Consider the following 18,219-nt stretch of genomic DNA (forward strand, 5'->3'; position numbering starts at 1 on the left):
GACAGGGTGAAAGGGTCAGGAAATTATTTGCTTGAGAGCAGGAAAATGAATGGAGATTTTACAGAAGTATACACAATTGTGAGAGTTACAGACAGGGTGAATGCCCGGAGATTCTTCCCATCCTCCGAGTGAATCTACAACTGGCGCAACAACCACTCAGTTAACTTGAATGACGAAATTCACAGTAACGACTGATGACGTGTATCACAGGACCCATTTATTTCGCGTATCGTCCCAACCGCTTAACAGACGACGCCATCGCCAACACCATCCACCTGGCCCTCGCCCACCTGGACAAAAAGGACACGTATGTTAGAATGCTGTTCATAGATTTTAGTTCACCATTCAACACAATCATTCCTCAGCACTTGATTGGAAAGCGGAACCTGCTGGGTCTGAACACCTCCCTCTGCAAATGGATCCCAGACTTCCTGGCTGGGAGACTTCAGTCAGTCCCGATCGGGAGCAGCATTTCCAACACATTACACTGAGCACGGGGGCCCCCAGGGCTGTGTGCTCAGTCCACTGCTGTCCACTCTGCTGACCCACGACTGTGCAGCAATACACAGCTCGAATCACATCATCAAGTTCGCCGATGACACGAGCGTGGTGAGTCTCATCAGCAAGAACGATGAGTCAGCATACAGAGAGGAGGTGCAGCGGCTAACGGACCGCTGCAGAGCCAACAACCTGTCTCTGAATGTGAACAAAAGAGATGGATGTTGACTTCAGGAGAGCACGGAGCGACCACTGTCCGCTGACTGGCCAAGTACAATAGAATCAATAAAACTGCACACAAACACTGGCAAATTGTGCAAAGGCAAAAGAAACAAATAATAAATAAACGAACGAATAAATACATACGCAAACAAGAGACAATCTGCGGATGCTGGAAATCCAAACAACACAGGGGAACGAAGCAGGCCAGGTAGCAAAGAGTTGTAATAACTTTCTGAACAAGATTGTATGGGACCTCCTTCCTCTTGGTAACAGCAAGGGAACATGACATCACATTTTTCTGTAACTTCACCTGAAAACAGATTCATTAATTACCTGCCCAATTATTATTTTTGTGAGATGCTACAGCCACTCTCGCAAACAACAGGAATTCTGCAGATGCTGGAAATTCAAGCAACACACATCAAAGTTGCTGGTGAACGCAGCAGGCCAGGCAGCATCTCTAGGAAGAGGTGCAGTCGACGTTTCAGGCCGAGACACTTCGTCAGGACTAAATGAAGGAAAGTGATTTAGGGATTTGAAAGTTGGAGGGGGAGGGGGAGATCCAAAATGATAGGAGAAGACAGGAGGGGGAGGGATGGAGCCAAGAGCTGGACAGGTGATAGGGAAAAGGGATACGAGAGGATCATGGGACAGGAGGTCCGGGAAGAAAGACAGGGGGTGGGGGGAACCCAGAGGATGGGCAAGAGGTATATTCACAGGGACAGAGGGAGAAAAAGGAGAGTGAGAGAAAGAATGTGTGCATAAAAAATAAGTAGCAGATAGGGTACGTGGGGGAGGTGGGGCATTAGCGGAAGTTGGAGAAGTCGATGTTCATGCCATCAGGTTGGAAGCTACCCAAACGGAATATAAGGTGTTGTTCCTCCAACCTGAGTGTGGCTTCATCTTTACAGTAGAGGAGGCCGTGGATAGACATATCAGAATAGGAATGGGATCTGGAATTAAAATGTGTGGCCTCTGGGAGATCCTGCTTTCTCTGGCGGACAGAGCGTAGGTGTTCAGCAAAGCGGTCTCCCAGTCTGCGTCGGGTCTCGCCAATATATAAAAGGCTATATCGGGAGCACCAGACGCAGTATATCACCCCAGTCGACTCACAGGTGAAGTGTTGCCTCACCTGGAAGGACTGTTTGGGGCCCTGAATGGTGGTAAGGGAGGAAGTGTAAGGGCATGTGTAGCACTTGTTCCGCTTACACGGATAAGTGCCAGGAGGGAGATCAGTGGGGAGGGATGGGGGGGGACGAATGGACAAGGGAGTTGCGTAGGGTGCGATCCCTGCGGAATGCGGGGGGAGTGGAGGAAAAGATGTGCTTAGTGGTGGGATCCCGTTGGAGGTGGCGGAAGTTACGGAGAATAATATGTTGGACACGGAGGCTGGTGGGGTGGTAGGTGAGGACCAGGGGAACCCTATTCCTAGTGGGGTGGCGGGAGGATGGAGTGAGAGCAGATGTACGTGAAATGGGGGAGATGCGTTTAAGAGTAGAGTTGATAGTGGAGGGAGGGAAGCCCCTTTCTTTAAAAAAGGAAGACATCTCCCTCGTTCTAGAATGAAAAGCCTCATCCTGAGAGCAGATGCGGCGGAGACGGAGGAATTACGAGTAGGGGATGGCGTTTTTGCAAGAGACAGGGTGAGAAGAGGAATAGTCCAGATAGCTGTGAGAGTCAGTAGGCTTATAGTAGACATCAGTGGATAAGTTCTCTCCAGAGACAGAGACAGAAAGATCTAGAAAGGGGAGGGAGGAGTCGGAAATGGACCAGGTAAACTTGAGAGCAGGGTGAAAGTTGGAGGCAAAGTTAATAAAGTCAACGAGCTCTGCATGCGTGCAGGAAGCAGCACCAATGCAGTCGTCGATGTAGCGAAGGAAAAGTGGGGGACAGATACCAGAATAGGCACGGAACATAGATTGTCCACAACGCCAACAAAAAGGCAGGCATAGCTAGGACCCATACGGGTGCCTATAGCTACACCTTTAGTTTGGAGGAAGTGGGAGGAGCCAAAGGAGAAATTATTAAGAGTAAGGACTAATTCCGCTAGACGGAGTAGAGTGGTGGTAGAGGGGAACTGATTAGGTCTGGAATCCAAAAAGAAGCGTAGAGCTTTGAGACCTTCCTGATGGGGGATGGAAGTATATAGGGACTGGACATCCATGGTGAAAATAAAGCGGTGGGGGCCAGGGAACTTAAAATCATCGAAAAGTTTAAGAGTGTGAGAAGTGTCACGAACATAGGTCGGAAGAGATTGAACAAGGGGGGATAAAACCGTGTCGAGGTATGCAGAAATGAGTTCGGTGGGGCAGGAACAAGCTGAGACAATAGGTCGGCCAGGACAGGCAGGTTTGTGATCTTGGGTAGGAGGTAGAAACGGGAAGTGAGAGGTGTGGGAACTATAAGGTTAGTAGCAGTGGATGGGAGATCCCCTGTGCGGCTAAAGTTGGTGATGGTGTGGGGGACTGTGGCCTGGTGCTCCTTAGTGGGGTCACGATCGAGGGGTAAATAAGAGGAGGTATCCGCGAGTTGTCGCTGTGCCTCGGCAAGGTAGAGGTCAGAACGCAAGACTACAATAGCACCCCCCTTATCGGCGGGTTTAATAGTAAGGTTAGGATTAGTGCGGAGGGAGTGGAGAGCAGAGCATTCGGAAGGAGTGAAGTTGGAATGGGAACAAGGTGCGGTGAAGTCGAGACGGTTGATGTCCCGTCGGCAGTTAGCAATAACGAGATCCAGAGCAGGCAGAAGACCAGAGCGGGGTGTCCATGAAGAGGAAGAGGGTTGAAGACGGGAGAAGGGGTCATCGGTGGGGGGGAAGAGTCCTTGCCGTAGAAGTAGGCTCGGAAACGGAGACGGCGGAAGAAAAGTTCCGCATCATGGCGAACACGGAACTCGCTGAGGTGTGGGCGAAGGGGGACAAAGGTGAGGCCCTTACTGAGAACAGAGCGTTCTGCCTCCGACAGTTGAAGGTCGGAGGGGATGGTAAAGACCCGGCACGGATGAGAGCTGGGATCAGAGGGGGGAGGTGGGAGGCTGGCGGTGTCAATAGAGAGAGGAGGGTTGGGGTGAGAGGAAGATGGAGCCTCCGAGGGCCCAGGAGTTGACGGTGAGATCTGAGGAAGACGGGGCTGCGGAGTGGTGGTGGGGGAAGGGGAGACGGGAGTCACAACAGCAGCACGTAAAGACCTGGCCTGGAGTTCAAGGCTGGCGTCGCAGTTGGTGGTTGCGCGATCGCTGTGAAGGTGTCCATGGTCGTTGCTGGAGTCCGGGTTTTGAATATGCCCTGAGATGTTGGAGCTGGCGAGATCAATGGCAGGAGCCGCAATCTGAAGTTCATGCCTGCTAGTTTCATGGCCAGCAGGCTCTGGAGTCCGTAGATGTAGGATCTTGCGATCTTTGCCTAACATGACAAAGTCAAAAAAACGGCAATTGCAGGCGTGGATCCGACGGAGGATGAAATAACGGGTAGGACCATTACAGACGGCGAAGAAAGTGTCCCGAAGGTGTGGAAGGGTCTGGGATAGGGACACCAAGTACTTCCTCATGGCGGAGCGAGTCACCTTCAGAGCTTGACGGGAGAAGCGACGAGAGGCAGAGTCAATAAAATGTGAGTACCTGGGATCCTCAGAGGGTCCAAATTGAGAGGCTTGGAAACGAATCCTAAAGCCAACTGGAGTAAGTTGGCGACGGAGGCACGTCCCAAGAAAGGATATATGGCTGTGATAGCGAGTCTGAGTCAAAGTGTGGTCGAAAAGTTGAAGAGCTGAAGAAATTACAGATGGGGAGCAGTGAGAGATGGTTTCACTAAACTCCCCTCGAAGAGAGGATCTAAACTTCTTCGGTGTAGGCATCACCGGAAGAGGCTTCGCAGTAGTGAATTTAAAAACGCAAACAACAGAAATTCAAGCAACACACATAAAAGTTGCTGGAGAACGCAGCAGGCCAGGCAGCATCTCTAGGAAGAGGTGCAGTCGACGTTTCAGGCCGAGACCCTTCGTCAGGACTAACTGAAGGAAGAGAGAGTAAGGGATTTAAAAGTTGAGGGGGAGGGGGAGATCCAAAATGATAGGAGAAGACAGGAGGGGGAGGGATGGAGCCAAGAGCTGGACAGGTGATAGGCAAATGGGATACGAGAGGATCATGGGACACTCTAGTAGTTTTCTTTCACTGTATACAAGACATAAGGGATACTAAACTGATTTAACTGCCAAAGTGAATGTTCAGGATCCCATGGCAAATATTTTCCTTAATTTCTAGGCCATCTGTATCCTTTACTACCACAAAAACAGATTTCATGTTATGCATCATGTGAGACCTTGCTGTTCATAAATTGACAATTGGGATTTCCAGCAATAAAAAGTTCCATATTGTTGATCATTGCATTCTTTGCAATGGACTGGACTTGCGAGGGAAGCAGCATGAATGAACATATTATTTCCATAACCTTCTCTCTCCTTTTAATCCTCCAAGATATCTCTCAATTTTATATATTTGAGGGTTATATTTCAGTGGATCAGCTTGAGATATCTTAAGTAATTAACGAAACTGAACAACACACCCAAAATGGTGGAGGAACTCAGCAGGTCAGGGATCATCTATGCAAATGATTAAACAGTCAACATTTTAGACCAAGACTCTTCATCAAACTGGTCTTTTTCATAAAGCCACTGCAAAGTAACTTAAATGCAGAGAAACAATTAGATCCAAATCAATAACATAATAACAAGTCACTTGCACATCCACAGCTTCTAATCATCCGGTGTCTCAGCTATAGATTCTGAACGTTCAACCTAGTCCAAGGTCAATCCAACCATTCCGTCCCACATAGCTTTCCACTGTTCTTCTACGTACCAATCTAAATCTCTTAAATGTCTCTAAAGTACCTGTCTCTACCTCCACCCCGGCAACTCATTTCACACACCCACCACTCTGTGTAAAAAAGCTTACCTCTGACATCTCCCTATACTTCTCTCCAATAAGTTCAAAGGGGATGAATAGGTCATGATTTTTTAACATAGAGAGGGATGAGGTCTTTGGAACTTCTATAGACCATAAGATATAGGAGCAGAAGTAGACAATTCGGCCTCGAGCCTGCTCCGTCTTTCAATCATGGGTTGATCCAATTATTTCAGTCATCCCCACTCCCCTGCCTTCACATTATACCCTTTGATGCCCTGATTCATCAAGAACCTATCTATCTCTGTCTGTGCGTGGTAGATCATGTTTAGCAAGTCTATCAGAGTTTTTCGATGAGATTACCAGGGAAGTAGATGAAGGGAAGGCAGTGGATGTTGTCAACATGGACTTCATAAGGCCTATGGCAAGGTTCTGCATGGAAGGTTAGATAGAAAGATTCAGTCGCTTGGTATACACGGAGAGGTAGTAAATTGGATTAGACATTGGTCAATGGAAGAAGCCTGATAGTGGTAATGGAAGATTGCTTCTCTGAGTGGAAGCCTGTGACTAGTGGTGTGCCAGAGGGATCAGTGCTGGCTCCATTGTTATTTGTCATCTGTATCAATGATCTAGATGATAATGTGGTAAATTGGACTAGTAAATTTGCTGATGATACAAAGATTTGAGGTGTAGCAGACAGTGAGGAAGGTTGTCAAAGCTTGCAGAGGGATTTGGACCAGCTGGAAAAATGGGCTGAAAAATGGCAGATGGAGTTTAATACAGACAAGTGTGGGGTATTGCACTTTGGAAGGACAAACCAAGGTAGAACATGCAAGGTAAATGGTAGGGTACTGGGTAGTGCAATAGAACAGAGGGATCTGGGAATTCAGATACAAAATCCCCGAAAAGTGGCGTCACGGGTAGATAGGGTCATAAAGAGAGCTTTTGGTACATTGGCCTTTATAAATCGAAGTATTAAGCATAAGGGTTGAAATGTTATGGTGAGGTTGTGCAAGCTATTGGTGAGGTCGAATCTGGAGCATTGTGTGACATTTTTGTCACCAAATTACAGGAAGTATATTAATAAGTTTGAAACAGTGCAGAGAAGGTTTACAAGGATGTTGCGGGTACTTGAGAAACTCAGTTACAGAGAAAGCTTGAATAGGTGAGGACTTTATTCCCTGGAGCATAGAAGAATGAGGGGAGATTTGATAGAGGTATATAAAATTATGATAGGTATAGATAGACTGAATGCAAGCAGGCTTTTTCCACTGAGGCTGGGGGGCAGGGGGTGGGGTGCGGCGGGAACAGAGGACATGGATTAAGGGTGAAGGGGGAAAGGTTTAAAGGGAACATTAGGGAGGGGGCCTTCTTCACACAGAGAGTGGTGGGAGTGTGGAATGAGCTACCAGTTGAAGTGGTAAATGCGGGCTCACTTTTAATATTTAAGAAAAACTTGGACAGGTACATGGCGGAGAGGTGTTTAGAGGGATATGGTCCAGATGCGTGTCAGCGGGACTAGGCAGAAAAATGGTTCGACACAGTCAAGAAGGGCCAAAAGGACTGTTTATGTGCTGTAATGTTCTATGGTTCTATGGCTCTATGGATCTAAACGCACGCAATGACTTGGCCTCCACAGTCAGCCGTGGCCAAAAAATTCCACAGAGTTACCACACTCATACTAAAAGCAATTTCTCCGCATCTCTGTTCTAAATGGAAATTCAATCCTGAAGTTGTGCCCTCTTGTCATAGAATCCCCTACCATGGGAAATAACTCTGCCATATCTTACCTGTACAAGCCTTTTAACATTTGGAATGTTTATATGAGATTCCCCATCATTCTCCTGAGCTCCAGGGCATACAACACAAGAGCTGCCAGACGTACCTCATACGGCAACCCTTTCATTCCTGGAATAATTCTTGTGAATCTTTCTGAACTCTCTCCAATGTCAGTATATCCTTTCTAAAATAAGGAGCCCAAAACTGCACGCAATATTCCAAGTGTGGTCTCACGTGTGCCTTGGTGAGCCTCAAAATCACATCCCTGCTCTTATGTTCTATACATCTAGAAATGATAGTTATATTATCTCCCTGTCTAAATAATAGTCTGCTCGTTTATTTCTTCCACCAAATGCATGACCATACAGTTTCCAATATTGTATTTCATTTGCCACTTCTTTGCCCATTCCCCTAAACTATCTACGTCTCTCTGCAGCCTCTCCGTTTGTTCAGTACTACCTACTCCTTCACCTAGCTTTGTATCATTGGCAAATTTAGCCACAAATCCATTAATGCCGTAGTCCAATTCATTGACATACATCATAAAAAGCAGCGGTCCCAACACCGACCCCTGTGGAAGTCCACTGGTAAACGGCAGCCAGCCAGAATAAGATCCTTCATTCCCACTCTCTGCTTTGTGCCTACCAGCCAATGCTCCACACATGCTATCAACTTCCCCGGAATTCCATGGGCTCTTAACTTGCTAAGCAGTCTCATGTAGGGAACCTTGTCAAAGGCCTTCTGAAAATCCAAGTACACCACGTCTACTGCATCTCTTTTGTCTACCCTGCTTGTAGTCTTCTCAAAGTATTGCAGTGGGTTTCTCAGGCAGGATTTCCCTTTCAGGAAACCATGCTGGCTTTGGCCTATCTTGTCATGTACATTCAAGTGCTCCGTAATCTCATCCTTAACAACCGAGTCCAACAACTTCCCAACCACTGATGTCAGGCTAACAGGTCTATAGTTTCCGTTCTGCTGCCTCCCACTCTTCTTAATTAGTGGAGTAACATTTTCAATTTTCCAGTCATCCGGTACAATGCCGGAATCTATCAATTCTTGAAAGCTTATCGTTAATGCCTCCGCAATCTCTCCAGCTATTTTCTTCAGAACCCGAGGGTGCATTCCATCAGGTCCAGGAGCTTTATCCACCCTCAGACCATTAAGCTTCCTGAGCACCTTCTCAGTCGTAATTTTCACTGCACGAACAACTTCCTTAACACTCTTGAATGTCCGGTATACTGCAGACTTCTTCCACTGTGAAGACTGATGCAAAATACGCATTCAGGTCCTGTACCATCTCTGCATCTCTCATTACAATATCTCCAGCATCATTTTGTATTGGTCATACGTATATCTACCCTCTATTGTCTTTTATCCTTATATACTTAAAATAAAGCTTTTAGTATCTTTGTTGATATTAGTTGCCAGCTTCCTTTCAGAATTCATCTTTCTCTTCCCATTCACCTTCTTAGTTTCCTTCTGCAAGTTTTTAAGATCTTTCCAATCCTCTATCTTTCCACTAGCTCTGGCTTTCTTGTATGTCCTCTATTTTGCTTTTACTTTGGCTCTGAATTCACTTGTCAGCCATAGTAGTGTCACTGAACCCCATGCGTAGTGACAGACTGCATGAAATTACAACGGGCAAACGAGGAACGATCCATTACTGCAATGAACACAACTGTCTATACCGTACAGGCACAATCCTGACCACAATGGCGTTATCAGCGCTTATTCTGACATGCCACCGTTCGATAGATACGTTTACTGATTGCCAGTTCAGTCAATACTGCAACGTTACAATCACAGCTCTTTCTGCCCCACGATTGAACAGACAAAGCGAATATCACTGCTTATTCGGAACTATCTGTCAGTATATCGGTAATATCATTGTTTGTCCAGCCTCACGATGGACACCGCAAAAACAAGATATGACCATAAGACAATGAAAACATAACAATATCCCGCTTCATAAAGTACTTGTCAGCACAATCACACTGTTAGTGATAACGCCCAGTAGTCACTGACCACACTGTCACTGAATATCAGAAGAAATCGGTCATGAATGTTTTTGTCAATGCCCGCTCCCTTGCAACAAATTAAAATGCTAATAATGCACGACTTACCAGCTGCAAAATCAATACCTCAAAATGTGCAATCATTAATAATATTTATAGCACTCTGCACAGCGGGGGTTGGCTGAAGTGTCGGGACAGAATTTCCGTGCATCCTCTCGTAATGGACTTGCACTTCTGCCTGTACATTCAGAGGAGAGAGATGAGCGGCCACTGATCAAAATAGCAGTGCAACTTATAGGTATTAAACCTCAGCATTTGTTCCTACTTTCGTATTCAGAAATCAGGAGTGATCCGGCGGTTAAGGAAAAATATTCACTCTATTATTTTTATTACCACACTGGGCGCATAATTATATATTGATTGATCCACATTTTTATTTGCGTATATCTAAATGAAATTCGGTGCAAATTTATTTACAGGTCCTGTTACAGTCTTTTATTTAGTCAGTCCGCACGAAAATAATTCCAGACAGTGTGTTGGCGGATAAATAACCGCATTGACGAGAATCGATGCAACTTGTGTTCAGTCAGTTCAGATATGGAAACCACCGGGGAACATGCGAATGCCGAGCTTTCATCATCTTCACACAACCGATATGATTTCCTCTGATGTCTCACAGCAGGAATGAAATAGTAAATATAGTTGTCCAAATACGCTGTGTACACGTAATCATATGTTAAATATATGTTGAAAGAAAAAGCTATTGAAGAAAAATGTGCTGAATGCTGCGAATAAATGTGCGTGTTTATTTTCGTTGTTTCAATCGGGCTGTGTAATAACAACAAGGGAGAATTATTGCACAAGTTTGGATGCAGTTAACCCGTAATAGCACTTGCAGAATTATGGAATACGCTCATATTTGTGTACAATTAAAGAGGCAGTTTGACTTCGTACCATCTCCCCGTGTCACAACTGGGAAAAGGTTCTTCATATCGTCACCTATCATACCACGGCCTTTCATCCTCCGCAACTCCTTCAGTCTCCAAAAGGATCTTACGTTGATTCGCATCTCCTATCCCACTTCCACCGCCTTCTACGCTATCTGCAGGTATCGCAACAATCCCTGTCCCACCATCCCTTCCTACTGATCTCCATCCTGACACTTATCCCTGCAACCGTTGCAAGTGTCACACCAGCATCTACACCTTCTCCCTCACCAGCCACCATTCACGGAAATCTGGCCTTCCAGGTCAGGCTTATATATCGGGTTCTGCCGCTATGGCAGCCCCCACATTGATGAGACCCAATGTAGATGGGGTTCGGCATTGTGGAACCCCATCGTCTGCAGTCACCCTGTACAATCCACGGCCTTTGCATTAGCGAATGGAAGTGTAAACAACTCTCCTATCCAAATGGATATGCGTCCGGTCTATAAGCATGGAATCCAGTGATTCTCAGGCTGGCTGGAAATTGAATTTCTGACTGTCCTGCAACAGGAGACACATATTCACGGTGGGGACTTGTTCTGTAACTCCACTCTTAAAATATCCTACTTTCTATCCACACAGGGCACACAGCAAGCGTAATGGTTGAATGTTGCCTGCTAAACGGGTAAATGGGTCTTCAGCAAGTTGCAGGATGATTAATACCATCCAGAAAAGGATCTCCTCTTTATCATATTTCATTCGGCACTGTGCATCCAGTGTAGTGATCGTCCAGGCAGCATCTCAAGCGTCTGGAGCAATGACCACAGTTGCAGGGAAACCTCGCCACCTCAGGAATCCCGTGCGAGTCAGACACATGTTTTGCCAGAAATAATATCTCCGTCCGTCACTGTTATTCGGTCTGCATCTTTCCATCCGCTACTGGAGGGGCTGCAATCGTACAGAAGAAAAGGTATTCGGTTCCATCTGAGGAGTAGTTGGAGACAGATGATAAATGATGCCTGGGTAACAACGCATATATCAGAGAAGTAAACAAAACCAGTGCTGGCGCGGATATATTAATCAATTAATCCGATGTATTGATTAATGGCGCCGTTGGCAATAAAATAGCGTAGTAGGAATTGAGTAAACAGCTGTTGGAAAAAAAGAGCAGCTATTCACGAGTTATGGGTGAAAATAAGTCACAAGAAAAGGTGAGTAAAACGATGAGACTGGTGCAGTCAGCCTCACAAATGGTATTCAAAGTGTAAGAGCGGAAAGCGTGCATCAGCGCTGAGAAATTCTCAGATGAGCCGAGGGCCACGCATCAGTACGAGTTCCACAATGAATGCAGGGTGGCCGACGGCTGCTCATCGATACCAGCACCCGATGGATACAGAGAAGTGAGTCATCCCAGAGTGATCAGAGGGCCGCACAGCGATCCTAGTTCCACAATGGCTACAGAGCGGTGAGACTTGTTTTTTCCAATAAGCCGAGAGCCGCTCATCGTTACGAGTTTCTCAATAGGCACAGAGTGATGAACTGCAAGAGCAGAAGGAAGTGTGGTTGAAATGTGAATTTGAACACATCCACAGTTCTGCACACGCAGTACATAAATTGGTGACGAAGTGGAAAGTAAGAAGACACTGAATGGAGTAATGGGACGGAGATAGTCATGGAGACAGAGATTATTACTACAGAGGAGTAGGCTCTTCCGCCCATCTGGATCATCCCTCTGTGAACCTTCGCCTCGCCCATGTACCTGCACCCTCGGCCCGTCTCTCCTGCACTTACCTTGAATCTTTGCCTGAAAGGGTGGGGAAAATCTGCGAAGAAATTACCCTTTCCGTAACTCTCACAAACGTGCATACTTCTGTAAGATGACCATTAATTTTCCTGCTGTCAATGGAATAAATTCCAATTCAACAGTTCCTTCTACCTCTTGTCCTCAGTTCCCGAGCTCTTGCTTTCAAATTATCGCTGCACACTTTGAAGCTTATTGACATTGTAGACCTGTAGGTAGGTGGCTGGAACAGCCCACGATATTCTATCTATGGCCTCGCCAATGTGTTGTACAGCTTCAAAATAACGTCCCAACTCCTGTACCGAGTGAACTGACTGTGAAGGTCGAAGAGATTAGAGCTCAATACAAGCCGATCTGCCGTGACGTTGCTTTCCTGGAATTATCGATCTATATTCGCAGGTCTCATTCTGCACACTAAATTCCACCTATTCAATGTGCTTCTTAACCTGTTGTATCCATCCTCACAATGCAGACGAACTGATATTTGTCTCTATTGAATTTCATCTGCCATTTTCAACTCATTTTCCAGCCAGTCAACATCAAACCACAGCTTGGATAGAGTTCCTGGCTGTAACAACGACCCCAACCTAGGATTCGTCCGATTTTTTTTTCTGATTCAGTTTTCTACATCGACATCTAAGTTATTAAAATACATGATAAATAATAACCGACCTAACATCAATCCCTGCAGTATACTTGTCACAGTCAAAACTTCAACCATCCACTCTCTGCTAATCCAGAAAAGAACGTTTATTACTCTTTTCACAATCCGCTGATAAAGTCCTATGAGCCTTAAATTTTTATTATGAGATGTCCCTGGAATATTGCTCTCGATCTCATTAATATGCTTAGAAGAACATACGTACAGTGTATTTTATTGTGAAACATGTCATCAGCTATTACTGTGACGTTCGTCATTCAAAGGACTGGAAATGAGCAGCACAAGCGTAAAACATATGACCCTATCTTTCCCTTCAATAACGCATAGTCCATTCACATACCGAGCTAATGTCCCGACCCCAACGTTGGAATCGAATGTGCTCCGCCGATGTGACAAAATAAATCTGTTGGCAGATGATTGTGCGTGTTCATTGTTCAGGATGATTGTTTACGTTAGAAACCACACTGATTATAAAATGTCCCATTTGAACAGCTGAAGCCAGGTGTCTTGGAAATTAAATTAGCAACGTTCGAATTATCTTTTGTTTAAAAGTTAATAACTTGTAACATCCCTTGGGGATACGAATTCATGACTCGATGACAGAGTGAGAAAAACAATTTAATGTAATTGTCTGTGTTGCTGTTTGTTCCTAATGCGACTAATGTGATAACCACACTAATTGCCTCAGTGGAATTACTCTGAATTGCATTTGTTCCGCTGCACTGCTCGGAATTTTACTCAACACAAATGTTGCCCTCGTCTGAAATGTGTTTACAGAATTGAGGATTCAAGCATCTGATCGTCTTTATATTCAGTTTCCATATTTTTTTTTCGGTGTGATCTTTTTATTTTCTTTTGTCAATTAGGTCGGTGCCGATATTGCGGTAGTCTGTTTGACCTTGCTCAACTTTCTTAAGAGACAGTGGTTGCTTTTCCAGATCGGCAGCTTTTTCAAATGACCGGCCAGTCGTATATCGCAGGTCTATTGTTCCATAATTCACTAAATTATAACTTATGCTTTAAACCTCATTAATTTCACAGAAAATGATCTCTTCAGCAGTTTCACCACTAATAATGGAAATAGCGTTGCTCATGGTAATGTTTACTGGAGCTATCGACCGCTGACCGGTAGCTGAGTCGTGGAAATCAGATACCTCGCTCTATACTCATGGCAAGTCGCCAGTCCATTATGGTCCTCCAGCCGGAGTGCACCCATGGAGCCGGCAATCATTCAATTTCTGCTTTTCGCTTCCATATAACATACCCTACATAGCATTGAAAGAATTCTGGACATTCAGACAGTTGCAGGTAATGATGATTCTATTTTTTTTTCGGATTTCGTTTAGTTAATTTGACGGCGATTGTGATCCTACGTCGGGTAAAATGCGGACTCTCCAAATGCATCACCCGTTACCTGGTTGGAATGGCAACAGCGGATCTGATGGTGATTATAGTTTTCGTTTTAGTGCATCAGATCAACAATATCTACATTTATTCCAGATCCCTGCTCATCACTCCTGTATGCGCAGTGACACTTGTATTACTTCTTGTAACGGGGGACTGTTCTGTTTGGTTTACGGTCAGCTTTACCTTTGATCGTTTCATCGCAATATGTTGTCGAAAGCTTGGGGAACGATACTGCACTGAGAGAACAGCAACGGTGATTATGGTGACCGTGGTTATAGTGAGCTGCGGGAGAAGTGTCCCGTTTTACTTTACCATTGAACCTTACGTCATCATTGACAACATACCGTGGCGTTGCGTCCTCACACTTGAATACGCTACTTCACCCGTATGGAAAGGACACGAATTGCTGGACAGCATGTTAACACCGTTGTTACCAATCGGTTTAATTTTAGTGTTCAATGGGTTAACAGTAAGACATATCATTGCAGCAAATAGAGTGCGCAAAGGGCTTCGGAACAGCAGTGATAATCAGAAGGATACCGAGGTTGAGAACCACAGTGTCTATACACTGACACAGAGGAAATTTAGAAATGAATTGAAGAATGGAATGAAGTATGCGTTTACATTAAATGGCCATCTGTGGAGATAACATCCATGTCTAATTGAAATTCAGCGGAATTTTCCAATAAAACACTTTCAAAATGAGTAGGTTTGGCAAGTATGTCATAAATTCAAACATTCATTTATCTGGTCATCCTGAAATGAACAAATTCCAAACTATCGCCAGACTTGAAAATCATCCGGGAAAACGTAACGCAGCATAAAAGGCAGACCCAAAAGCACCGGGACAGCTTCAGCCACCGTGCCATAAAACTGATTAACTCACGCTGATTTGAGTGTTTTGCTATCTACATTGACAGTTTAAATTATTATAAATTACTAGGATTGCACATTGTATATTTTGACGGACAAGGAACCTAAAGATTTTTATTCCTCATGTCTGCAGAGGAAATAAGGTCAATTCAATCTCAAGGGGAGGAATGACTTTCGGACATCTTGGGTTCGGATCTTTCAAAATGTTCTTAGTCGGGTAAAAGAGAGTAAAGGAAACGCCTTTTAAACACAGGGACGGTGTGATTGTATCACAGCTGCGGAAAGCGGGGGCAATGTGGTGGGATTGTATGTTAATGGACTGTGAGTAGAACTCAGAAGTAGGGAGGGAACAAACACTCGTTTGAGAGTATTCTGTACAGAGCTCCCATCACCAAAACGAAAACAACACACACAGACAGTGACAGATCGGGAGATAGATTTTGGACCGGTGCCATTTAACACGGCTGTCGTCAAAGGCAACTGAAACTTCACTAATGTCCATCCTAGATCTAGTGCTGGAAAGTGAAACAGATCTCTCCGCAGGTCATTTCAGAACGATAGAGCACAGCTATTCGACATTTACTAATACCTTACGCTGGGAAAGGAGGAGACAGTGAGGAATGTATTTAATTGATGCTATTACGTACGAACTTGGAGGCCGAATTTATTAACGTGATGTGTACCTTCAAATGCACAGCTGAAGTATTGAGGATGTAAATGGAACATTAGATTGGGGTTCAATATAGCCTTGTTTCATTGAGGCGGGGAACGGATGGCCCCTAAAGTAACCATGGTTGAGAAGAGATAAGGAACACCTTTTCAAGAAGAAGGAATAAATAAACTTAAAGTTTGGGAAGAAAGGATCAGGCAGGGCTATGGATGACCCAATATAGTCAGGAGGAATTTAGCAATGGACCGAGAAGTGTTAGAAGGGGGCATGAGAAGGCCTCGGAGAGCCGCATTAAGGCTGGTATAAAATAGGAGGATGACTAAATAGAGAGTGGGAGAGATCAGCGATAAAAGAGGAAGCATGTCTCTGGAGTGCAAGGAGGGAGTGCAGGTCCTTACTGATACTTTGCTTCGATATTCACCAGTCAGTGCCACATTAATGTGGATGCAGGGAGAAAGGACAGATGTGCTGGGACATGCAGACGCTTAGAATTACGAGCTGGAACCTGTGAAAACATGAAAGTATATCTTTCCCAGGTGCTACAAGGTATGTAATCCAGGTAATTAGAGGGAGCGAGCGAAGATATGCTGCGCTTTAGGACGTGACATCTGTGTCATCACTGGCCACAGAGAATGGCAAATGTTATTCCTCTTATCCAGAAATATTATGGAGTCCTGAGAGTTACAGGCCAGTGAGTCGCCGGTCAGTGGTGGGCAAGCTATACAAAACGTTTCTTAGGGATAGTGTTTATGAGCCTCTGGAGAAAGGTATCCTGGTTGGGGTTATTCAGTACGGTTTTGTAAGGTAAGGTCGTTCCTTATGAGCCAGAATAATTTCATGAGCAAGTGCAAAATAGACAGATGACGTCAGAACAGTCGAACTGAGGTATATTAATTGTTAAGTTGCTTGACTGGGTTCCCCATGCTGCACGCATTCAGATCGTCAGATGGCCTGGGATCTAATGAAACCCGTCTGCTCAGAATCAGAACTGGCTAGCAAGGGAAGGCCGATGAGGCAGTGGATGCAGATGTTCCGCAAGGAAGGCATATATCTTTAGTATACTCTACAACTATAGCTAGAATGTATTATTACGGCGTTCTTAGACTGACTGTAAATTGACCATCCTGCAGAACTTGTATAATTTACTGAGTTAAGGCTGATGATGAAAGCAAAATGCTGAATCCGAAGTGAAACTGCACGCTATCTAAACTGAAATTCCATGTACTTATTACAGGGCAGATGCTACGATTACATCAGAACAATCTTTTCCAATGGAACAGTACTACTCAAAACCAGCGTTTCAAAGTTTTCTGCAGCATCCTTTGGCGCTTCCTAAATGAACAAGCCTCCCAGAATGCGAATTTCAAATTCCCAATTCAAATACACACGATTTTGTTTGAATGTTAATTTACCTTTGAACAGCGTGTTTATCGTACCCGAATAAATACATTCATATATCGATCAATTTAACCTTGCTTTCACATGGCCAGTGTGAAATTCGGAGAGTAAAATCCTTATTGAGTATTCTAAAGAACACAGGGAATCCAGATGTGGGTGATTGCAGCCTCCATACACCAAGACTTCGGTAAAGGAAGCAGTCTCTGATATTCACATGTTCCTGCAAATTTATTTCAACCAATTAAAGCAGACCTTTGCAATGAGTGAGATCCTATTGTGAAAGAAAGGATTAATTCAAACATCTTTGCAATACAGTCCTAAAAATCACACAACTAACTTCGGTTCATTCACGTACGGACTATCAGTGTTTCTCTTTCAACTGAACTCGCAAATGTCCAGTCCTTGTGAAATATTTAACATTCTCAATCCGTTCAAACTTCAGTCTATCGCAGAGCATACTTTTTAGCGTTGAACAGCGAACAAATAATCTATCATTAGTATCATACACCATTTAAGAAATTCTTTCAAGTCTAAGGCAAAGGGCGCTAGTAGTTATGTGTCTTGCGCAAGTTAATATTCAACATAATAAAAGCATGATGTCACCACGTGACCACACCTCCAACGATTTAAGTCTGCTCTCATCCCCAATCACTGATCAAACATAGGATTGAGAGTACGTTATCGATTTGTTGCACAGTATCAGGCTTAAAATGGCCATTACCACCGTTGAAGTAACAGATTTGGACTATACTGGATCTTTGTCACACGCACCTTCAATCGGTAACTCTATTCTTTAACGCCTTAATGATGGAGTGAAGGTATAGTCATTTAGTGTGATACCTCCCTTATAATCAGAGGGCGGAGCTGAGGATGATGGAGCCTAACGGAATCTGTTTTGCTTGCATCTTCAGAAGGAGCTCAATTTCTATCCATATTATCTGTTTTACTTTCTTTTCAAGATGCTTTCGAAGACCCTTGCCTGGAGTTATACGCGATAGAAACACATAAAACTATAAAACGGATAGATACGATAGGGAGAGGAAAGTTGTTTCCAGTGATAGATCAGACTAGAA

The sequence above is a fragment of the Mobula birostris genome, chromosome 13 (genome assembly GCF_030028105.1).
Source record: "Mobula birostris isolate sMobBir1 chromosome 13, sMobBir1.hap1, whole genome shotgun sequence".
Lineage (NCBI taxonomy): Eukaryota > Metazoa > Chordata > Chondrichthyes > Myliobatiformes > Myliobatidae > Mobula > Mobula birostris.